This window comes from Lepus europaeus, unplaced genomic scaffold (genome assembly GCF_033115175.1).
Source record: "Lepus europaeus isolate LE1 unplaced genomic scaffold, mLepTim1.pri SCAFFOLD_106, whole genome shotgun sequence".
Taxonomy (NCBI): domain Eukaryota; kingdom Metazoa; phylum Chordata; class Mammalia; order Lagomorpha; family Leporidae; genus Lepus; species Lepus europaeus.
This window is the reverse complement of record NW_026909024.1, coordinates 218,318-244,406: the sequence shown is the minus strand read 5'-3', so window position 1 is coordinate 244,406 and position 26,089 is coordinate 218,318. Positions and strand designations below refer to the sequence as shown.

General features: G+C 39.8%; 1 pseudogene; it reads left to right on the top strand.

Moving 5' to 3' along the window:
• The first annotated feature begins 8,624 nt into the window (after nt 1-8,624).
• On the top strand, nt 8,625-25,807 carry LOC133754447 (protein SET-like; annotated as a pseudogene).
• The last annotated feature ends 282 nt before the right edge of the window (nt 25,808-26,089 follow it).

Genomic DNA, 26,089 nt, shown 5'->3' with positions numbered 1-26,089 from the left:
ATCTGTCTGTCTCTAACTCTGACTTTCAAATAAACAAAAAAATCTTTAAAAATAAGCTAAAATACTAGAAAAGCATGGTAATTATCAAGTCATATTCTTGGCAAAGAACAATATTGGAAACTCGACTGTAACTTACATATGGGAAGAAATGAACATTGATTGCATCATACTTCTACTTGCATGATTTATTGTTATGTAACAGTTATACCTTTATGGCCCTGGCCATCTGGGGAGTAAATCAGCAAATAGAAGATCTCCTCTCTCTCTCTCTGTCTCTCCCTCTCACTCTGTAACTTTCAAATAAAAAAATAAACTTTTTTTTTTAAGAAAAGTTATACTTTTGTGGTTGGCACTGTGGCTTAGTGGATAAAGCTTCCACCTGCAGTGCCAGTATCCTATATGGGTTCAAGTTCTAGGTGCTCCACTTCTGATCCAGCTCTCTCCTGTAGTCTGGGAAAGCACTGGAAGATGGCTCAAGTCCTTGGGCCCCTGCAGCTGCATTGGGAAGCTGTAGGAAATCCTGCCTCCCAGCTTCATAGTAGCTCAGCTCTGCTGTTGCGGTCATTTGGAGAGTGAACCAGAAGATGGAAGACATCTCTCTGTGTCTCTCCATCTCTCTCTGTAACTCTGCTTTTCAAATAAAATAAATAAATCTTTTTTATAAGTTATAATTTTATGACTTTAAATACCTATTAAATAATTTATGCTTGACCTGCAACCTCAGGTACAAAATATGTTGATGACTCTAAAATCATCTTTAGCTTGATCAACAAATTTTAAATAATCTGTGTATCAGAGATTTATTTAACTCAAATGAACTAAAATGCATTTGGATTTATTTAATAGTTTTAATTTATATACATGGTATTTTATCAGCCTACTAGCAGTTTTTTTTTTTTAAGATTTTATTTATTTCTTTGAAAGGTGGAGTTACAAACAATGAGAGGGAGAGACAAAAAGAAAAGTCTTCCATCCCCTGGTTTACTCCCCAGATGGCCACAATGGCTGGAGCTGAGCTGATCTGAAGCTAGGAGCCAGGCACTTCTTCCCAGTCTCCCACACAGTTGCAGGGATCCAAGTGCTTGAACCATCTCCCACTGCCTTCCCAGGCCATAGCAGAGAGCTGGATCAGAAGAGGAGCATCTGGGGCTAAAACTGGTGCCTATATGGGATGCCAGCTCCGCAAGTGGAGGATTAACCTACTGTGCCACAGCACCGGCTCTTATAAGTTTTTTCTTTAATTTTTTTCTAATTTTAATCTTTAATTTGTTTTTAACACACTCAATGTGCATTGTAGATACAATTCTATCATAATAATATTCCCTTCCTTTCTCACTCCCTCCTCCCCCCCTACTATCCACTCTCCTTCCTTCTTATTTTTTTTTGTTTGTGAAATAACATTTTAAATTTACATTACAGGGCCAGCACCATGGTGCAGCAGGGGCTGTGACACTGGCATCCCATGTGGGCACCGGTTCTAGTCCCAGCTGCTCCTCTTCCAGTCCAGCTTTCTGCTATGGCCTGGGAAAGCAGTAGAACATGGCTGAAGTGCTTGGGCCCCTGCACCCATGTGGGAGACCTGGAAGAAGCTTCTGGCTCCTGGTTTCAGATCAGCACAGCTCCAGCCATTGCAGCCATTTGAGGAGTAAACCAATGGAAGGAAGACATTTCTCTTTGTCTCTTCCTCTCATTGTCTGTAACTCTACATCTCAAATAAATAAATAAAATCTTTTAGAAAAATTAACATCACAGTAAAATGTTTGCTATTCACATAATAAGAAATTTAACAAGTAAAAGCAAAAAAGGTCTTATTAGTGGGAATATAGACAACAGCTATAAATAATAATTGAATGGAAAAATGACCATTGCGTGCTGGCACACTGGGTTCTAGTCCCGATCGGGGTGCCAGATTCTATCTCAGTTGCCCCTCTTCCAGGCCAGCTCTCTGCTATGGCCCAGGAGTGCAGTGGAGGATGGCCCAAGTGCTTGGGCCCTGCACCCCATGGGAGACCAGGAGAAGCACCTGGCTCCTGCCTTTGGATCAGCCCAGTGCGCCGGCCGCAGCACGCTGGCCGGGCGGCCATTGGAGGGTGAACCAATGGCAAAGGAAGACCTTTCTCTCTGTCTCTCTCTCTCACTGTTCACTCTGCCTGTAAAAGAAATGACCATTGCACACATATGCAGTAAATTTAAAGTAATCCCAGATCATAACAACTATACTAATATAACATTTTTTTCAGATTTTTTAATTTATTAATTTGAGAGGAAGAGTTACAAACAGAGAGGGAGAGACAAATAAAGGTCTTGTATTTACTGGTTCACTCCCCAAATGGTGTAATAGTCAGAGCAAAGCCAATACAAAGCCAGGAGCCATGCACTTCTTCTGAGTCTCCTACATGAGTTCAGGGGCCCAAGAACTTGGCCCATCTTCTATTTCTTCCCCAGACTATAAGTAAAGAGCTGGATTGGAAGAGGAACAGCCTGGACATGAATCAGCACCCATATGGGATGCCAACACCACAGGCAGAAGCTTAGACTACTATGCCACTATGACTACCCCTAGTATAACATTCTGAACCATTGGTTTCACAAAGGTATAAAAGTTTTACAAAGCTATATTTGCAGCAAAACTGATACAGACATTTCTCCCATTTTGTTTTTTTAAATTTTAGCTCTGACATACAAGGGGAACATGTGGTATTTGTCTTTCTGAATCCAGCTTATTTCGCTCAACATAATGTCCTCCCAGTTGCATCCATTTTGTTTCAAATGGCTGACTTTCATTCATTTTATAGCTTAATAATATTTAATTTTGTATATACACTCTTTTATACATTCATCTGATGATGGACAACTTGGTTGATTGCAAATTTTGGCTATTGTGAAGAGTGCTGCTATGAACCTTTTTTTTTTTTTGCAGATCTTTGCATTTTTTTTTTTTTGATGACGAACTGCATCATGCTTAAGTACAGCACAACGCACCAACAGTGATGTGAATCCCTTTGTGCAATGCCTGGGGACTGCAAGAAGCGGCCAAGTTTACCCCTAAGGAAGAACAGATTTTAAGCAAAAATGATTAATAAAAACTGACAGGGATCCAAGTACTTGAGCCACCAACTACTGCTTCCCAGAATGTATATTAGTAAGAAACTAGATCAGAAACAGAGTACCCATAACTTGAACCAGACACTCACTTATATGATGCAGGCATCCCATATGGCGACTTAACTGCTGTGTCAAATGTTCATCTTCAGTGTTTTAATATGCAGTTTTTGAACTGAAGAAGGTTGAGGTTTTCAATGATTTGTATTTCTTTTATTAATTGCTTTTTGTGTCTTACTCATTTTTGTATTAGGGGCCTCAATATACATGCACATAGTCACATATAAAAATGTAAGTATGTGAGTCTTGTTTTCTAAGTCGTACAGATTTTTGGACAGCAGTTTGTTACACAGAAGTTTATTCTTTGGACTGCATTAGATATAATTACAATACAATGACCTTCTGGAATGTTGACATCTGCTTCTGGGTCAGATACTCTCAAGGTCAGAGTATGGACAACAGTATGGACAGATGACTAAGATTGTGTATTCATGGGCAATATATGTTTTATGAAACCCAATTAAGGTTGCTTGTCATTGAACAAAGCCCAAGCACTGGATTTGATAACTAGAAATTGACCAAGTCTTCAATACATGGAGCACAGGGTGTTGAATAGAGAGGATTGAGAGACTGAGGGAAGGCACAGCTGAAACTACTTCTGGGACAGCTGTTTGTTTCCCTCTAAAATGGAGGACAACAGAGTGCTTCTCTCCCTTTGCTTAACAGCAAGCTTCCTGAGGCTTCCTAACATGCTAACAGCCCATAATAGTATGCATACATGTTGCATAGTAACTTGCAATCCCATAACAGTTATCTTTGCAGAACTGTCTTTTCACAGTCCCTGATAAAACTGAACAGAACTGGTTGCATCCAACCTTTGTAACTGGAACCATTCTCTTGAGAGAGCAAATCTGACCCCTTCCATGGCTCTGACCTCCTGTTTTGTGATTTGATCTCTTCCTCATACACTTGCTCCAGTCATGATCCCATTGACCATTAGGTCCTCACCAGAGGCCAGAGTAGACCATTCAGCCTTCAAATTTCCCACCTCCAGAAATATGAGTTCCATAAGTATCTTGTTTTATAAGTCTCCATCTTTGGGACTTCATCATAGTGATGATAGATGGACTAACACTGCATAACATAGTAGGCTCTACTAACCAGGGCTGTTAATGCTTTCCTTTCCTTTAATCTGGACCAAAGAGAAGCAGAGCTTGGACACATTTTATACTGGGTCTTTTGCACTTGCTTGTCCTTTTACTTAGAATTCCCTTCCTCACACATGCACATATCTTATTGTCTCCATCCTTTAGGTCCCCACTCAGATGTCACCTTGTCTGAGTGGCATGTGGAGGCCTTTGGCAGACATTTGTGTTCAGAGTGACTGCTCAAGAGAGAATATTCCAAATGCCAGAGTGGGTTTCTGAGCTGACCTCCAGAACTGGAACATGGCCAACATAAAGGAAGGAGATGAAATTCAGCTTGGAAAGGGCTGAGATCAAGCTGCTCAGCCAGGTAGGGAGCTGGCATGGGGTCCAGGTGAGTATTCCAGAACTGGAACTGGACTGTTTTACCTCCACCCAGTTCACTGCCCAACACAGAGATGGACCCACCCACAACCAGTCCATGTACATGCCCAGTCTCCTTAATGGGCTCATGCTGAGAGCCTCACTGTGCCAGCCTCCCAGAGCTGTCTGCCTATCATTTCCCACCACCATCCTCTCCCCTTTTCACTGAGATGCATCCTCCTTTTCATCTCTCTTACCAGAGAAACCTTTCCTCACTTCTTTGTATTCCAGGGGCATCAAGGGCCAGAAAGCACTTGTCTCAGCAAGGTCCCTGGCAGTGTATCTGCCAGAACACCCCAGCTCACTCTAGGGGCTGGCTGGGAAAGCCTCATTTTTGAGACCTGGTCTCAGATGTGAGACCACATTTTAGAGATCGGAACTGCACAACCAGATCAGAGTTAGGCTTGAAGAAGCTGTGAGGTGGTGTTCAACTCAACAATGTTGGCCAAAATCTCAGAAATCCCTGGATCTAGTGGATGGGACTGACAGTGGGCACAGGACAGTGCTGCAGGCAGTGGTCAGATGACTCCAGATCTAGGTAAAAGATGAGGTAGATAGGAAGGTTTCTCGTGATGTTTCCTGGTCCAGCACAGACAAATTGCAAATTAGTGTCCCCATGCCCTATAGGCTTTATGGGAACTTACATTACTGCTGTAAGTGCTGCACTATGGGGAGAATTCTGGGTGGACAGAGCAATGGTGAGGACTGCAACTGTTTATTCAGCAGCCCAGAAGGGCTACCTCAGAGACCACTGCTCTGTGTTGGCCCTGGCTGAGGACAGAGCTAGGCAGAAAGTCCTACAGCTTCTCTAAGGTGTGGTAGTTTTCTCTCAGAAGGGAAGAACTCATCACAGATGTCATGAGTAATCTCTATGAGACAAAAATGGGAAACAATGCACCCAAACTTGCACACTCACAGAACCTATTCAAGCTTCAGGTTTCTGTCACCATGCAGGGGCATTTTAAAGCCTTCCTGGAAAATGAAATTTAAATATATGTTCATTTTGGTGCAGAAAATTAAAACCCATACATATGAAGAGTCTTCAGAAATTTTGCGAAAAATGCATATTATTAAAACCTAGAGGAGCCAGCACTGTGGCAAAGCAGGTTAAAGCCCTGGCCTGAAGTGCCAGCATCCCATGTTTCTGCTGGTTCTAGTCTCGGCTGCTCCTCTTCTGATCCAGCTCTCTGCTATTGCCTGGGAAAGCAGTGGAAGATGGCCCAAGTCCTTGGGCCCCTGAACACATGTGGGAAACTGGGAAGAAGCTTCTGGCTCCTGGCTTCAGATCGGAGCAGCTCTGGTCTTTGTGGCCATCTGGGGAGTGAACCAGAGGATGGAAGACCTTTCTCTCTGTCTCTATCTCTCTCAGTAACTCTTTCAAATAAATAAGATAAATATTTAAAAAACCCTAGATATGCATTTAAATATATATATATATATAAACATATTTTGATGCCATTTTGCCACCAACATTTTCAAAGATCCTTGGATTTCCAGTGCATTTCAGATCATGAAATAAAGTGTTGCTGTCTCATTGCTTTCATGTCAGCAAACAACAAAGGAACTTCTGTCCAAGCGCATCTGGGAATATCAAAGCCCATCACAAAAAAAACCACTTAATGGCATGGAAAGAAAGCTGGAGCATGTGGGAGCCAAGTTCCTGGCACTGACTCTCTGCAGCCACTATACTTGTCCACATGTGACTGAAGGGAAAGGCCAAAGATTTGGCAGCTGATCCTCAGACACTACCCATTTCTGCAAGCACCGTGGCTTATGTATCCATGACCAGGATGAATCATGGATCCTTTCTTCTGGGCCAAATCATGTAAAGATGTGCCAGATGTTATCAGATGTGACTGTTTTAGAAGTACTTCTGGGGGGCTGGCTCCATAGAGCAGTAGGTTAATCCTCTGCCTGCAGTGCCAGCATCCCATATGGGCACCAGTTCTAGTCCCAGTTGCCCCTCTTCCAATCCAGCTCTCTGCTATGGCCTGGGAAGGCAGGAGAGGATGGCCCATGTGCTTAGGCCTCTGCACCCACATGGGAGATGCAGAAGAATCTCCTGGCTCCTGGTTTCAGATTGGTGCAGCTCTGGCCATTGAAGCCATCTGGGAGTGAACCAACAGAAGGAAGACCTTTCTCTTCGTTTCTCCCTCTCACTGTCTGTAATTCTACCTCTCAAATAAATAAAATCTTTAAAAAAAAAAGAAGAAGTACTCCTAGACTCCTTGTTTCCAGTATTGTTCAGCCCAGCCAAAACATGTGAAAAGGATGCTAAGTCCCCCACCAGTCAGACAATGAAGGATTTTTCAGAGAAGGAAGGAAAGAAAGAGAGAAAGAGAGAGAAAGAGAAAGAAAGAAAGTGTGTGTGTGGGGGGGGCAGTACGTGCAACAGTGCATCTACCAGGCTTCCAGAGGTTTTTTTGTCACCTGAAGAGTGAGGAATATAAAAAATTTAGTTGATCTTACACACAGAGAGATACATAGTTATATGCATGTAAATGCACATAGTTGGTTATTTTGGTTAAGAGGCTGGCTCATTTATCTGGATTCAATGGGTCTACTGCCTGAGTCTCATGAAAATTTTTTATATATTTAGTTTAAGATGTAGCCTTTTTAAAATTCACATAGCTACACCTATTTATTGCAGCAAACCAGACCACTGTGTCACTTATAGACACAGTTGACACTGATTAAAGCAAAAGAACTAATTCAGGGGCTACACTCTTGGGCTACAAATTATTTTCCAATAAAGCCTGCTCCATAAAGAAGAGGAGACTATTATGCCAGATACACAGACATCAGTATAGGGGCACAGGAAATAAGAAGCAGGATTCCATGATACCTCGAAAAGAAACAATGGTCCTCCAAAGAAATCAAGATAGAAATCCTCTTCACAATAGCTGCAAAAATCTCAAATATTTAGAAATAAATTTAACCAAAGTGAAAGATCTCTACAAAAAAATTATCAAACATTGATGAAAGAAAACATCAACTATGCTAAAAACTGAAATTCTTTGCTCATCAATTCAAAGAAACAAAATATCTATACTTCCTAAAGCTATTAACAGATTAAATGCAAACCCTATCAAACTACCAATATCATTCTTTAGAGTTGAAAAAAATCCTAAAATTTATATGGAATCACAAAAGACACCAAATAGCCAAAGCAATCCTAAGTAAGAAAAACCAAGCTGGAGGCATCAGAATACTTAAAGCTATAGTAATTAAAACAGCATGGTACTGGCATAAAAACTGATAAATAGATCAATGGAACAGAATTGAGAGCTCAGAAATTAATTCACATTACATCAAGTCAACTGATTTTTGACCATACATTAAGGATAATCTCTTCAACGAATGGTGCTGGCAAAACTGGATGCATATATGTAGAAAAATGAAATTAGATCCATACCTCTTATCATATACAAAAATCAGCTTAAGTTGGATCAAAGACCTACAATTAAAGCCCAAGACTATTAAGTTGCTGGAGGAAATTTAGGGGAAACATTCCAAGACATTGATGTAGGGAATGACTTCTTGGATAAGATCCCTAAAGCACAGACAACAAAAGCAAAACTAAATAAGTCTGACTATCTCAAACCAAGAAGCTTTTACATAGCAAAGGAAATGGTTAATAGACTGAAGAGGTACCCAAAAGAATTAGAAAAAATATTTTCAAACCAACTATCTTACAAAGGATTAAAATGCTGAATATACCAACAACTTAAAAAACTAAGGAGATAATGGTGCTGGAACTTCAGCCGCTGAGGCCTCAGAAGGTGGCTGAGCCGGTGCCTGTAGATTGGAGCACCTCAGGAAAAGACTCAAGAAAAAAAACTGCAGAGGAAATGCTTCCAGATCTAGTGGATGTGACACAGAGGACCTACAGGGAGCCCACCGCGTGGAAACCCAACCACGGGAGACGAGCCGCAGAATCTCACCAGTGTGGAAATGAACGGAAGGTAAGACAAAGACGTCAGAAACCCGAGACATTGTGGGGGAAAAGCAGAGGCCTCTCTCTTCACTCACCAAGCAAAACAAAGAGCAGGCGCCATTTTACATAGGTAAAGCACCGCCAACGACTTCACAAACTCAGTAACTTTGGAACTTTGGTGAAACTTGAGAACACATTGAGGGCTGCATAAACTCATTGTGTCGTCCCAGGGGTAGATCAAACGAATACTCACAGAGGACAGATTTCAACTACCCTCAATTCCACTCACCTGTGCCAAATTACTTCCCAACTGAGTCAAAAAAAAAAAGAGAGAGAGAGAGAGAGAGAGAGAGAGAGCGATCCAGCAAGGAGCAAGGGAGAGAACAATCTGGGTGAGTCACTTTTTGCACAGCCTTAAACCTGAAGAATCAAGCGGAGCTCTCTGGCCACACACATCACAGCCACTAAGGATCCATCAAAGCAGACAGCCCACTTAGAAGCATAGTATAACGAGAAAAAAACACCACAGCAAAAAAAAAAAAAAAAAAAAAAAAAAAAAAAAAAAACATAAATTATTTCCAACATGCCAAACAACAAACGTAGAAACCGAGGTAACAAGAGCAAGGAAGACACTATGAATGATGCCCCCAAATGAACAAGACACCCCAATCCAAGATTATGAAGATGAAGAGATAGAGGAAATGCAAGAAGCAGATCTAAAAAAATTGATAAGAACATTAAGAAGTTCTCAAAAACAAATTCTTGAACTACAGAAATCCTTAATGGACAAGATAGAAAATCTCTCTCGTGAAAATGAAATATTAAGGAGGAATCAAAATGAAATGAAACAGCTCATAGAACCCCTAATAAACATGATCAAAAGAGATCCTCAACACGACACGTTGTAATCAAACTCACCACAGTGAAACACAAAGAAAAGATCCTAAAATGTGCAAGAGAGAAATGCCAGATTACTCTCAGAGGATCTCCAATTAGACTCACAGCAAACTTCTCATCAGAAACCCTATGCTAGGAGAGAATGACGAGATATAGCCCAGGTACTAAGGGAGAAAAACTGCCAGCGCAGAATATTATATCCTGCAAAGCTCTCATTTGTGAATGAAGGTGAAATAAAGACCTTTCACAGCAAACAGAAATTGAAAGAATTTGTCGCCACTCGTCCAGCCCTGCAAAAGATGCTTAGATGTGTTACATAGAGAAACACAGAAACACGGTAACCAATATGAAAGAAGATAAAGGAAGGAAACGTCACAGCAAAAGATCACAGGAGTCTCAAACCATATATTAGAAAAAATCTTTGGCAAATGACAGGGCAAAGTTACTCCTTCTCAATAGTCACATTGAATGTTAATGGCCTGAACTGTCCAGTTAAAAGACACCGATTGGCTGATTGGGTTAAGGAACAAAACCCATCTTTTTGCTGCTTACAAGAAACTCATCTTTCCAACAATGATGCATACAGACTGAAAGTGAAAGGCTTGAAAAAGATATACCATGCCAACAGAAATGAAAAAAGAGCGGGCGTAGCCATCTTAATATCGGACAACATAAACTTTACCACAAAAACTGTTAGGAGAGATAAAGAGGGGCACTATTTAATGATTAAGGGATCCATTGAACAGGTAGATATAATGATTATCAATGTATATGCACCTAATTACAGGGCACCAGCTTATTTAAAAGACTTGTTAAGGGACTTAAAGGGAGACTTAGACCCCAATACAATAGTACTGGGGGACTTCAATACTCCACTCTCAGAGATAGACAGATCAACAGGACAGAAGACCAACAAGGAGACAGTAGATTTAAATGACACTATAGCCCAAATGGATCTAACAGATATCTACAGAACATTTCATCCTACATCTAAGGACTTTACATTCTTCTCAGCAGTACATGGAACCTTCTCTAGGATTGACCACATACTAGGCCATAAAGCAAGTCTCAGCAAATTCAAAAGAATTAGAATCATACCATGCAACTTCTCAGACCACAAAGGAATGAAATTGGAAATTAGCAACTCGGGAATCCCTAGAGCACGTGCAAACACATGGAGATTGAACAACATGCTCCTGAATGAACAATGGGTCATAGAAGAAATCAAAAGAGAAATCAAAAATTGTCTGGAAGTAAATGAGGATAACAGCACAACAAACCAAACCCTATGGGATACAACAAAAGCAGTGTTAAGAGGAAAGTTTATATCAATAGGTGCCTACATCAAGAAATTGGAAAGGCACCAAATAGATGAGCTTTCAGTTCATCTCAAGGATCTAGAAAATCTAAAGCAAACCAAACCCAAACCCAGTAGGAGAAGAGAAATAATTAAAATCAAAGAAGAAATCAACAAGATTGAATCCAAAAAAAACATTACAAAAAATCAGCCAAACGAGGAGCTGGTTTTTGAAAAAATAAATAAAATTGACACCCCATTGGCCCAACTAACTAAAAAAAGAAAAGACCCATATCAATAGGATCAGAGATGAAAATGGAAACGTAACAACAGACACTATAGAAATAAAAAGAATCATCAGAAATTACTACAAGGACTTGTATGCCAGCAAACAGGGAAATCTATCAGAAATGGACAGATTCTTGGACACATACAACCTACCTAAATTGAGCCAGGAAGACATAGAAAACCTAAACAGACCCATAACTGACACAGAAATTGAAACAGTAATAAAGGCCCTCCAAACAAAGAAAAGCCCAGGACCAGATGGATTCACTGCTGAGTTCTACCAGACATTTAGAGAAGAATTAATTCCAATTCTTCTCACACTATTCAAAACAATCGAAAAAGAGGGAATCCTCCCAAATTCTTTCTATGAAGCCAGCATCACCTTAATTCCTAAGCCAGAAAAAGATGCAGCATTGAAAGAGAATTTACAGACCAATATCCATGATGAACATAGATGCAAAAATCCTCAATAAAATTCTGGCCAATAGAATGCAACAACACATCAGAAAGATCATCCACCCAGACCAAGTGGGATTTATCCCTGGTTTGCAGGGATGGTTCAACGTTCGCAAAACAATCAACGTAATACACTACATTAACAGACTGCAGAAGAAAAACCATATGATTCTCTCAATAGATGCAGAGAAAGCATTTGATAAAATACAACACCCTTTCAAGATGAAAACTCTAAGCAAACTGGAAGGAACATTCCTCAATACAGTACCTATTGAACGGGGAAAAAGTTGGAAGCATTTCCGCTGAGATCTGGCACCAGACAGGGATGCCCACTCTCACCACTGCTATTCAATATAGTTCTGGAAGTCTTAGCCAGAGCTATTAGGCAAGAAAAAGAAATTAAAGGGATACAAATTTGGAAGGAAGAACTCAAACTATCCCTCTTTGCAGACGATGATTCTTTATTTAGGGGACGCAAAGAACTCTACTAAGAGACTACTGGAACTCATCGAAGAGTTTGGCAAAGTAGCAGGATATAAAATCAATGCACAAAAATCAACAGCCTTTGTATACACAGGCAATGCCACGGCTGAGGAAGAACTTCTAAGATCAATCCCATTCACAATAGCTACAAAAAAAATCAAATACCTTGGAATAAGCTTAACCAAGGATGTTAAAGATCTCTATGATGAAAACTACAAAACCTTAAAGGAAGAAATAGAAGAGGATACCAAAAAATGGAGAAATCTTCCATGCTCATGGATTGGAAGAATCAATATCATCAAAATGTCTATTCTCCCAAAAGCAATTTATACATTCAATGCAATACCAATCAAGATACCGAAGACCTTCTTCTCAGATCTGAAAAAATGTTGCAATACATATGGAGACACAGAAGACCTCGAATAGGCAAAGCAATCTTGTACAAGAAAAACAAAACCAGAGGCATCACAATACCAGATTTCAGGACATACTACAGGGCAGTTGTTATCAAAACAGCATGGTACTGGTACAGAAACAGATGGATAGACCAATGGAACAGAATAGAAACACCAGAAATCAATCCAAACATCTACAGCCAACTTATATTTGATCAAAGATCCAAAACTAATCCCTGGAATAAGGACAGCCTATTCAATAAATGGTGCTGGGAAAATTGGATTTCCACATGCAGAAGCTTGAAGCAAGACCCCTACCTTTCACCTTACACAAAAATTCACTCAACATGGATTAAAGACTTAAATCTATGACCCGAAACCATCAAATTATTAGAGAGCATTGGAGAAACCCTGCAAGATATAGGTACAGGCAAAGACTTCTTGGAAAAGACTCCAGGAGCACAGGCAGTCAAAACCAAAATTAACATTTGGGATTGCATCAAATTGAGAAGTTTCTGTACTTCAAAAGAAACAGTCAGGAGAGTGAAGAGGCAACCGACAGAATGGGAAAAAATATTTGCAAACTATACTACAGATAAAGGGTTGACAACCAGAATCTACAAAGAAATCAAGAAACTCCACAACAACAGAACAACCAACCCACTTAAGAGATGGGCCAAGGACCTCAATATACATTTTTCGAAAGAGGAAATCCAAATGGCCAACAGACACATGAAAAAATGTTCAAGATCACTAGCAATCAGAGAAATGCAAATCAAAACCAGAATGAGGTTTCACCTCACCCCGGTGAGAATGGCTCACATTCAGAAATCTACCAACAACAGGTGCTGGAAAGGATGTGGGGAAAAAGGGACACTAACCCACTGTTGGTGGGAATGCAAACTGGTTAAGCCACTATGGAAGTCAGTCTGGAGATTCCTCAGAAACCTGAACATAACCCTACCATACAACCCAGCCATCCCACTCCTTGGAATTTACCCAAAGGAAATTAATTTGGCTAATAAAAAAGCCATCTGCACATTAATGTTTATTGCAGCTCAATTCACAATAGCTAAGACTTGGAACCAACCCAAATGCCCATCAACGGTAGACTGGATAAAGAAATTATGGGACATGTACTCCATAGAATACTATACAGCAGTAAGAAACAATGAAACCCAGTAATTTGCAACAAGGTGGAGGAATCTGGAAAACATCATGCTGAGTGAATTAAGCCAGTCCCAAAGAGACAAATTTCATTTGTTTTCCCTGATCGGCAACAACTGAGCACCAAAGGGGAAACCTGTTGAAGTGAAATGGACACTATAAGAAACAGTGACCTGATCAGCTCTTGTCCTGACTCTAGATGTACAATGTAATACTTTATCCTTTTTAGTATTTGTGGTTGTTGTTGTTGTTCTAGTACTAGTGGTTGAACTCTGTAATTAACACACAATTATTCTTAGGTGTATAAATTTTAACTGAAAAGTGATCCCTGTTAAATTTAAGAGTGGAAAAAGAGAGGGAGGAGATGTACAATTTGGGACATGCTCAATCGGACTTGCCCCAAATGATGGAGTTAGAAATGTGCCAGGGAATTCCAATACAATCCCATCAAGGTGGCATGTAGCAATGCCATCTCACTAGTCCAAGTGATCAATTTCAGTTCACAATCGATGGCTCTGATAGGTCTAAGAATCAAAGGGATCACACAAACAAGACAAGTGTCTGCTAATACTAACTGATAGAATCAAAAAGGGAGAGAAAGATCCAACATGGGAAGTGGGATACACAGCAGACTCATTGAATGGCAGACGTCCTAAACAACACTCTGGCCTCAGAATCAGCCCTTAAGGCATTCGGATCTGGCTGAAGAGCCCATGAGAGTATTGTAGGCATGGAAAGCCAAGATACCATGGAAAAGAAAAAAAAAAAAGAAGAAGAAGACCTAAATGAAAGATCTCTGTGAGTGAGATCCCAGTGGAAAGAACGGGGCCATCCAAGAAGCAGGTACCTTTCTCTGAAGGGAGGAGAGAACTTCCACTTTGACTATGACCCTATCAGAATAAGATCAAAGTCAGCAAACTCTAAAGGCTTCCATAGCCCTGGCAACTCATGACTAGAGCCTAGGGAGTTTACTGACGCCATGAACAGGAGAGTGTCAAATTGTTAAGTCAGCAACTGAAGTCACTGTGTACTTACATCCCATGTGGGATCTGTCCTTAATGTGTTGTCTAATGTGCAGTGATGCTATGACTGGTACTGAAACAATATTTTTGCACTTTGTGTTTCTGCGTGGGTGCAAACTGATGAGATCTTTACTAATTATGTGCTGAATCGATCTTCTGTATATAAAGATAATTGGAAATGAAAAAAAAACCTGGTGTTAAATTAAAAATGGCATAGAAAATTAATTAATTTTTTTAAAAAAATTATGTAGGATCTCTGTCTTTAATGTGCTGTACACTCTTATTTAATGCTATAACTAGTACTCCAACAGTATTTTTTTTCACTTTGTGTTGCTATATGGGGGCAAACTGTTGAAATCGTTACCTAATATATACTAAACTGATCTTCTGTATATAAAGAGAATTGAAAATGAATCATGATGTGATTGGAAGGGGAGAGGGAGCAGGAAAGGGGAGGGTTGTGGGTGGGAGGGAAGTTTTGGGAGGGGGAAGCCATTGTAATCCATGGGCTGTACTTTGGAAATTTATATTCATTAAATAAAAGTTTAATAAAAAAAACTGAACAAAAAGCAACCAATGCCTTTGAGAAATGGTCAAATGACTTCAATAGACAGTTCTCAAAAGAAGAGATAAAATGGCCAACAAATATATGAAAAAATGCTCAATATCACTGGCCACCAGGGAAATGCAAATCAAAACCTCAATGACATATCACCTCACCCCTGTCAGAACAGCTAAAATCCAAACCAGAGAGTAACAAATGCTGGTTAGGATGTGGAGAAAGGGGAAAACTTATATACTGTTGGTTGGAATGTAAATTAGTTCAGCCACTGTAGAAAACAATGCGGAAATTTCTTTAAAAAACAACTAGAAATAGGCTTGTCATATGATCCAGCAACCTGAGTACTGGGTATATACCCAAAAAACTTGAACACAATATATCAAAGACCTACATAATCATGTTTATAGCAGCACTGTTCACGATAGACATAATTTGAAGCCAACCAAGATGTCCCTGACTGGATAAAGAAAATATTATATATATTATATATAATATTAAAATATTATATAGTGTACAGGCAATAGAATACTATTCAGGTATCAAAGAGAATAAAATTCTACTATTTAAAATAAAATGGATGCAAATGAAGGACATCGTGTTGAGTGAAATAAGCCAGACTCAGAAAGACAAATACCACATGTTCTCCCTTATATGTGGCAACTAGAATTTATTTATTTATTTTTAAAGATTTATTTATTTATTTATTTGAAAGTCAGAGTTACAGAGAGAGAGGAGAGGCAGAGAGAGAGAGAGAGAGAGAGAGAGAACCAGAGACCATATGGGATGCTGGCGCTTCAGGCCAGGGTGTTAACCCGCTGAGTCAGAGCATCAGCCCATGGCAACTAAAATTTAAAAAACAAAAAAGAAATGTCTGCTTGTATCAGTACTGCTGTGAATAGAGCTTTGTAAATTTGCTTTATAATTTTGTCAAACCAGTGGTTAAGAATGTTATACTGATCACTAAGTAAACTGAAAGTAGATCTTTGTAAAAATTAAGACTGAGAATATGAGAGGGAGGATGAGGAAGGATTGGAGCATGGGTGGGAGGGAGGGTAGGGGGAGAATTATCACTATGTTCCTAAATCTGTATATATAAAATAAATGAGGGGCCGGCGCAGTGGCATAGGGAGTAAAGCAGCCGCCTGCGGTGCCGGCATTCCATATGGGCACCGGTTCGAGTCTGGCAGCTCCACTTCCGATCCAGCTCTCTGCTATGGCCTGGGAAAGCATTAGAAGGTGGCCAAGTCCTTGGGCCCCTGCACCCACATGGGAGACCCAGAAGAAGCTCTTGGCTCCTGGCTTCAGATCGGCACAGCTCTGGCTGTTGCAGTCCATTGGGGAGTGTACCAGCGGATGAAAGACTTCTCTCTCTCTCTCTCTCTCTCTCTGCCTCTCCTTCTCTCTGTGTAAATTTTTCAAATAAACAAATAAATCTTTACCAAAAATAAATAAAATAAAATACATAAAACATACAACGTAAATAAATTTTTAAAAAGAATTTTATACTATTATAGTTTTAATAATCTGTGATAAGATTTACTGGTCATTTTCCATTCAATTATTGTTTATAGCCATTGTAAATATTTGCATTAAACTAGAGTCTTTTTTCTTTTTGCTTGTTACACTGTTTATTCATTGAAGTAATAAGCCTTTTTATTGTGATGTAAATTTAAAATGTCATCTCAAAAATTAAAAAAAAATAAAGAAATGGAGAAGGAAAAACAGTGGGAGGGAGAGAGGGGGAAGAAGGGGAATATTGTTATGTTCTTAGAATGTATCTACAAATCACATTGGATCTATTAAAAACTAATCAATATTAAAATGAAAAATTTAAAAGTATTTATTTATTTGAAAGAGTTACACAGAGAAATGAGAGGAAGAGAGAAAGAGAGGTCTTCCTTCTGCTGTTTCACTCCCTGATTGGCTGCAACAGCTGGAGCTGCGCCAATCCATAACCAGGAGCCAGGATCTTCCTCTGGGTCTTCCCACGTGGGTGCAGGGGCCCAAGAATTTGGGCCATCTTCTACTACTCTTTCAGGCCATAGCAGAGAGCTGGATCAGAAGTGGAGTAGTCGGGACCCAAATCAGTGCCCATATGGGATGCTGGCACTTCAGGAGGCGGTTTTACCTGCTACACCACAGCACCGACCCCAAAATAAAATTTTAAAATAAATGTAAGTATATAGTTAATCCAAAAAATTATAATGTTGAGGCCGTCACTGTAGCACAGCAGATTAATGCCCTGGCCTGAGCACCGGCATCCCATATGGGTGCCAGTTTGAGACCCAGCTGCTCCACTTCCAATCCAGCTCTCTGCTATGGCCTGGGAAAACAGTGGAAGATGGCCCAAGTCCTTGGGCCCTTGCACCCATGTGGGAGACCTGGAAGAAGCTCCTGGCTCCTGGCTTCAGATCAGTGCAACTCCAGCCATTTCAGCCAATTGGGGAGTGAACCAGCAGATGGAAGACCTCTCTCTCTCTCTCTCTCTGTTTCTGCCTCTCCTCTCTCTCTGTAACTCTAACTTTCAAATAAATAGATCTTTAAAAAATTATAATTGTATCTTCCATGTTCATTAAATTACATGTGTGGATTAGGTTTAGTAGTCTGTTGTGGTTCCCTTCATCTTTACAAGCTGGTGCATAATTTTGAGTGTTAAGCACATCCCTTATACATGTGAATTTTTAAAATTAATATATTAACTAGTTTTGATCTATAAACAACAGGTTTTACTTCCTTATAGTCAGTCTCTTTCCCTTTTCCTTGATGTCTGTCTCTCAGGCCTGCTCTGTTCTTTGTCCTGCCCCTGTTCATTTTCAGATGTTTCCTCATTTTCATGCTTCACACATCTCTCTTTTCCCCTGTCCCCAAAGAAATCTCTCTTTGTAACATTCCTCTGATTATATTGGACTCACCTGACCATCATCTCCTGTAACATGCATGCTCCATTTGCCCATATGACTGTGCTCAACCAAACACAAGTTCTAAGTTAAAATTATTAAGTTTGGAGAAGGTGAAATCAAAATCAAGCACAAAGTATTTCTGAGTGTGGGATCCTGTAGCAGCTCCACATTCTTAAAGCTGGCATAGGTTGAGAGTTACTCATCAAATTTCTCTGGTGCTATGTAAGCATGCTGAATATTTTAGAGTAACTGTCAAAATTATAGAAATTCAGGTTGTAAAAAACAGACAATACAACAAGGGTAGGTTGGGGAAAGTAAATAAAACTGCTCCAAATATGGAGGAAGCGTTATAAAGTGAAATAATTCTCTCCACATTCACAGTGTTCAATTAAGTTTAAACCTGAAGTTGCTTTTATGTAAGTTTTTATGTGGCAAACTGCAACCTGGCTTGACACCCAGCCCAACTGAAAGCCTACCTTGTGAGCATATGTTTAGAAAATGTCTGCCTATTAGCAAATCACATGTGGGTTCACCAATTTGTCTATTTAATTTCTTTAAATGAGAAATACGAACAGGCAAAATAAAAACTGTTTTAGGGGGAAAAAAAGGGTAGAGCCTGTTAGGACCCTAGGTACATGGTATGCACTCAACAGGACTCACAGGAGCTGCTGCTATTACTGTTGATATTGTTGTCAGTGTTATTTCACCTGAAGAAAAGCAAGGCTGGAAAGAACAACAACCTGCCTCTTTCCCATCCTGTGCTCAAAGAAAAATAGCCCAGAGAATCACTCCTAGGCCTCCCTCTACCTCTTATTTTTAGAAATCACATTGATGAACATTGACTCCTCTCCCACTGATGAGATTCAGAAATAGAACCAAAGAGGAGAGATGAAATGGCTGAAATTGTCCACATAGGCATTGCAGATCGATGTCAAGTTGAACCAGTAGACTACAAAGATAATGAAGATCCAGAATTATTCCAGTCAATCAAGGATTTTAAAAGTCCCTGTGAGGTCCTTTGGGGCCCAGATGGAGGAGGGATCTGGCAAACAAGCCTAACTGTCCTCATATGTGTTCCTATAAGCTGGTGATGATCAAGTTCAAGTGGTGAAGGCTACAAAGAAAAGTAAAAAACTTCATTCAGAATCAAGAAAAATGATAGTTATGAATTTTCATTGCCAACTTTTTAACTTTTTTGTTAAACTGACAAGAAGATTGAGCTGACAATAGAAGACATTAGGAGAATGACAGAATATGCTCAGGAAGCATTAGAAATAGTGCACAAGAAAGGTTCCATCTGAGGTATGTCAACTGCTGATATCTAGATTAGTGCTCTGTTGGGTACAAGACAAAATCAAACTACACAATAAAGGTCAAGTGAGTGGAAAAAGTGCATTCAGATGAGTGAAGAATCTGACTAGTTTTGCAGTGTCAACATCTATAATACATACACTGGTGACTATGTACATACATGCACAGGTTTTCAACTGTGTGTGTGTGTCTGTGTGTGTATGCAATTGCATATAAAATGCGTATAGAGCTACAGACCCATAGGCCCACTTTTGTGTATATTTTCAAGCAGGCATACTGAATGGATTGGTCCAATGTCTCCAAAGTACTGTATATATCTTCAGCAAGAATGTAAGAAAAAAAATTGAATATATATGGAACAGATTTTAATAATAATTATCAGAGTAGTATCAATAGTGGACTAATTGACTGCAATGTATTCCTAGCTGTTGTGCTCCATAACTGTCAAGTTGTGGACCAACATAGATTTTTCTTATTTTTACGTTCTTTTAAATTGGTATCTCATAAATTTTTATTTTAATCTGATAAGCAACTCCCACAGGAAAATATCTTTGTAATTTTTTGATATCCCAGTGAGTCTAGACTATAAACTCTGAATATATTTATGACTATTTCTAATTTTAAAAAGATTTATTTATTTGAAAACTAGAGCTATAGAGAGGCAGAGGCAGAGAAAGAGAGAGGTCTTCCATCTGTTGGTTCACTCCTCAATTAGCTGCAATGGTGAGAGCTTTGCCCATCCAAAGCCAGAAGCCAGGAGTTTCTTCTGGGTCTCCCATGTGGGTGTAGGGGCCCAAGGACTTGGGCCATTCTCTACTGCTCTCCCAGGCCATAGCAGAGAGCTAGATCAGAAGTAGAGCAGCTGGGACTTCAATCAGAGCCCATATGGGATAATGACACCACAGGCAGTACCTTTACCTACTATGCCACAGCACTGGCCCCACCACTATTTATTTCCAAATGGTCATTATCTTACAGCTAAATTTGACAATCTTTTTTTAATTTTTAAAGATTTATCTATTTGAAAAGCAGAGTTACAAGGAGGCAGAGAGAGGGAGAGAGAGAGAAAGAGAGTGAAGAGTTAGAGAGAGAGAGGTCTTCCATCCTCTGGTTCATTTCCCAAATGGCTGCAATGGCCAGAGCTGCACTGATCCAAAGCCAGGAGCCAGGAGTTTCTTCCAGGTCTCCCACATGAGTGAAATGCCCAAGGACTTAATAATAGAGAGCTGGATCAGAAGTGGAGCAGCTGGGACTCAAACTGGCACTCATATGGGATGCTGGCACTACAGGCAGTGGCTTTACCCACTATGATGTAGCACTGGCCCCTTGACAATGTCTATTAAGAAATAAATAAATTGCAGGTCATTGTTTTATTTGTTTTCCCTAAGAGGAAAATAATTTTAAAAATTTTACCAATTTGGGGGCTGGCACTGTGGTGTAGTGGGTAAAGCTGCTGCCTACTGTGCTGGCATCTATATGGGTGCTGGTCCAAGTCCCAGCTGCTCCACTTCTGATCCAGCTCTCTGCTATGGCCTGGGAAAGCAGCAGTAGAATATGGCCCAAGTCATTGGGCCCCTGCATTCACGTGGGAGACCAGGAAGAGCTCCTGGTTCGTGGCTTTGGATCAGCACAGCTCTGGCCTTTGCTATCAATTGGGGAGTAAACCAGCAGATGGAAGACCTCTCTCTTTCTCTCTGCCTCTCCTTTCTCTGTGTAACTCTGACTTTTGAATAAATAAAAGAATCTTTAAAAAATTTACCGATTTTTATTGTAGTTTTGTATTTTAAATTTCAAGTGTTTTCTACACCAAACCTAGCAAAACTGGAGATGATAGTTTGTGATTTATAATAAGCACTAGACAATTTGTAGTTTCCTGCATCACAAAGAAATTTTTTGATAAAAAAATTAGTATTAATAGCATTGTAGGCCATGTAGAAAAACTGGAAGTAGAACACTTCTGCAGTTTTTGTTCATGAAATGTCTATTTTCTGGAGTTGTGGCTTGGAAGCTGCAAATGCTCAAGGTTCTCACATCTCAAGGATAGAATGTGTTGAAATCCACTTCAAGGGGGAACTTTAATATAGTGTAAGCCACAGCACAGGGCCTGCCAACCCAGGGTTAGGAGTCTCTGTCCAGGGGCCAGAGACTAGGTCCATTGAGACCTCAGCTGACACCATCTGAGGTCTCAAAAAATATATCACCTAACAGGTGTGGTACTACAGAATAGAGTGACCTTAAACAATGTTGTTATTATGTTAACCAATCAGGCCAGGTAAAACTACATCCATCAAATAGTCTTCAATAGGGTCCAGAGACCCCCATCCCCCATTTCCTCTCCTCTGTGAAATCCTCTCATTACTTGGTTAATGCCACTCTTAGGATCATTGGCTGCTATTCTCACCCTGTCTTTTATGCTACCATGTCTGTTTAAGTGTTTACAGGAGGTGATAATGGAACAAACCAAGGTCTTCACCAACCAGGCAGTCAACCAAATGCTACTACAGGGATACATTGGTCTCCCCACTCAGGAGACAGTCTTGAGACATATCCCTATGCCAGAGAGAGTAACTCGTTGCCCCATGTCAGCAGGAAGTAGCTCTAAAGACAGATCATCATCCCTCTACCACTCCTGGAATTTGGGGCTGATGTAATCCATACAACATGTGCTTTATAAAAAGCAAAAGGGGGAATGTTATTAAAATGGCACAGTCTTATCTGTGGTGCAATCTATGCCTCAGATGCCATCTTAGGCTCTAGCCCCAGCTGGCATTGCTAGAAGCCAGATGACCAGATGCCCCAACCACAAGTGTCAGCTGCACTCCCACCCTAATGGGATTCACTGCTCCTATTTCCCTGCCCACCCCCCTGGCAAAGGTTTAACAGGACCTGTTCCAAAACACATGCTCTCTTTCTTATTCTCCCTTACTCTCTCTTTCTCTCTTACACTCTCGCCCTCTCCCCTCAGCCTGTCAGGTTTCCCCCACCAGACAATAAACCTTTCTCTTCAAAAAAAAAAAAAAGGAAAATGCCACATTTTATTTTAAAGAAGGCACAATATTTAGGTAGTTTTTGTCAGCTTTTTTCTCCTATCAGTTCTAGCATCTGCAGTAGAATGATGATGTTGACACCTTCAGGCCAGAAAATGTCTTCTTTAACCTTCCATTGCTCCTAAGGCATGCAAACCCTGCAATCAGATCCCGTTAGGAATCTGCTCATTGACAGTCTTTTCTTCCTTGTCCCTTGCTTTGCTACATGGCTTGTGTCCCCACTGGAGTGATGGCCGTGAATGAGACAAGGATGTTTATGATGACTGCTTCATAATGAGACATTGTTGTCCTCATCCAAGAAGATTTCATTTTATGTCCTCTTTGTACTCAGGAGGAAGACCCAGGTTACTCTCTGGGCACTGTTGTAAGATAGGTTTTGTCAGCACATACTCATTGCCTGCCATGTTTGGTGTGGTAGAGACTACTGCTAATTTTGTGAAATAGTCTAGTCCCCTCCTTTTCATAAACTTGACTCTCATTGGCATCTGTAGAATCTTTCAGAGCTTCAGCATACATGGAAATGAGAGCTTGGCACATGTATCTCAATCTTTTCGTACTACTGGGCAGATTTGAGAAAATGTGTGTTGATTGCATAATACCTAGTTTACTTGGCAGGCACTTGCATAAATTACAGTAAACCAAATTAAATGAAATTTAAACAAAAATAAATTTGGTCAAAAAATGTAAATAAGAGAAATGGACAAAGTCTTAGATACATAAAATCTACCAAGTTTAATTCAAGAAAACCTAAGCAGACTAATAACAAGTGATGTGATTGAAGCAGTAATTAGAATTCTCACTTCAAGGAAATGTCAAGGACCTGATGGCTTTCCTACTGAGTTCTACAAAACACTTAAAAAGGAACTAACTTCAGAGTTATAGAAACATTTAAAGAGGAACTAACTCCACTACTTTTTGAACTATTTCAAAATGTTGAACAGGATGGAACTCTGTAAAGCTCTTTTTACAAGCCCATTATTACTCTGATACCAAAAGTCAAAGGCATAACACAAAAATACCATAGATGCAAAAATTGATGACAAACAATTAACAAAACAAATCCAAAATCACATCAAAAAGATCATACAGCACAATTGAGTAGGATTTATCCTAGAGATGTAAGGGTGATTCAGCATTCACAAATCATTAAACATCATACATCACATCCATAGAAGAAAGGTAGAACCATATTGTTATCTCGATAGATTCAGAGAGCATTTGATAAAATTCAGCATAATTTAATGAAAAAACTATCCTCACATTAGGTGTAGAAGGAATATGCCTAAAAATTATAAAGACTATATGTGATAAACCATCAACCAATATCATACTGATTGGGAAAGTTGAGAGTACTTTTTCTCAGATCTGGAAGACAAGGATGTACACTTTCACCACTCTTATTTAATATAGTATTGGATAGGTTTATTAGCAAGACCAATAAGGTAGAAGAAAAAGAAGGCATCAGAATAGGAAAAGAGGAAATCAAAATACATGAGGTTATACACGGAAAAACCTATACATTCCACCAAAAAGGTGTTAGAACTTATAAACCAATTCAGTAAAGTTGTAGGTTACAAAATAAACATAGAAAAAAATATGCAAATGAGGAATTTACTGAACAAGAAATCAAGGAAGAAATCCCATTCACAATAGCCACAGAAAATCAAATGCTAAAAAAAAATTAAACAAAGAAGTGAAAGTGGAGATTATAAAACACTCATGAAGAAATCAAAAAAGACATAAAAAAAATTGGAAATCTATTCCTTACTCATAGATTGCAAAAACTAATATTATTAAAACATCTGTATTACCTAAAGCAACTCACAATGTCAGTGTAATCCCTACCAAAATACCAATGACATTCTTTAGAGAAATAGAAAAAAAATAATAAAATTTAGGGAATCACAACAGACCCAGAATAGCCAAAGAAATCCACAGTGGAGAAAAACAAATTCACACAGAAGGCATCACAATACCTGGCTTTAAAGAATACTATAAAGATATAGAAGTTAGAACAGCATGGTACTGGCATAAAAACTGATACATAGAGCAATGGCACAGAATGGAGAGCCCAAAAATTAATCCACTTACATATAGTCAACTGAATTTTGACTAAAGTGCCCAGACCATATGTTGGAGAAAGAATAAGCTCTTCAATAAATTGTGCTAGCAAAAGTGGATGTATATACATAGAAAAATGAAGTTAGATCCATACCTCTCACCATAATCAAAAATCAACTCAAGATAGTTCAAAGACCTAAATTTAAAGCTTGGGACCAGCTGACCCTAACCCTGAGAAGCTGGCAGCTCCAGGAGGCTCCAGCAGGAGTGCAGAACACAATAAGGTGGCAGCTCAGGGTGAGCAAGCAGGCACACAGAGTGCAATGAGGGAGCCCAGTCATCTATCCACTACAGCCTCCTCTCTTCAAGCAGAAACCTGACCCCATCTGAGAGACACCCCAGCCCCACCCTCTTCAAGCCACCAGGGCAGAGCCTAGCTAGCAGTGTAGGGGACATGAGGAGGAGCCACCTGCCCACTCCCTCTCCTTCCCTTCTTTTGGGCTCCTCACTCCCCCACCACTGCAGAGCAGCACCAGGTCAGGGTCAGTGGCCAAAGTCAGTAAAAAGGAACTCAGCTCCAACCACAGGGGGACAACCAGATCTGAGAAAAAGAGCAAAAAGAAGCAGTTGATGACGTGAAAATGAAATAGACTTAATGAACAAGCCAGTAAGGAGATTTTGAAAGTAGAACAGATATAAAACAAATTCCTCACAATTTATTTTTTAGAAGAGGCCAGAACTGATCACCAGAATCACAAATTTGGGGGTAGCAACTTGGCAACCATCCAAAGTATCTGCACTGCTTGGGGAGGAGAATGAAGAGGTGCTGCCTAATCTGAAAAGAGTTGAAGTGACAGAATTTGAAGGTATTAAATCAGTTAGAGAATAGATTTTTATTTTGATGAAAATCCTTACTTCAAAAATTAAGTTCTCTCCAAAGAATGCCATCTAAATGAGAGTAGTGATCCATCTTTAAAGTCCACTGAAATAAAATGGAAACATTGAGAGGAGGTGATGAAACATTCAAGTCAAAGGCAGAACAAAGCCCACAGGAAGAGGGAATGTGAGGAACCAGAGTTCTTCTTTAGCTTGTTTCCTGACCACTCTGTTGCAGGTGCACAGGACTTAGGAGAGGTCATCAAAGATGCTATTTGGCTGAATCCATTACAATACTACTTGGTTCCTGATATGGATGACAGGGAAGGGGAAGAGGAAGAAGATGAAGAAGAAGAGTTCGAAGACATTGATGAAGAAAGGAATGAGGATGAAGGTGAAGAAGATAAAGATGATGATGAAGGGGAAGAAAGAGAGTAGGATGAAGGAAAAGATGGCTAATAGAAGACACCAATGAGTCCAGCTTTTTTTTTCCCTCCAGTTCCTGGGAGCAAGTTGCCATCTTGTTATTTTTATTTTGATCTCTTTTGTTCTGAGCCTCTTGTTTTGATGTCTCTTTTCTCTACAGCATGTTTCTCACCTTACTATGGGTGCAAGGGCCTAAGGGCTTGGGCCATCTTCTGCTGCTTTCCATTCCAAGGTATTTAAAATTGTTTAGCTAATTGTGAATGGGACTGATCCTACAATTTCTTTCTCAGCCTT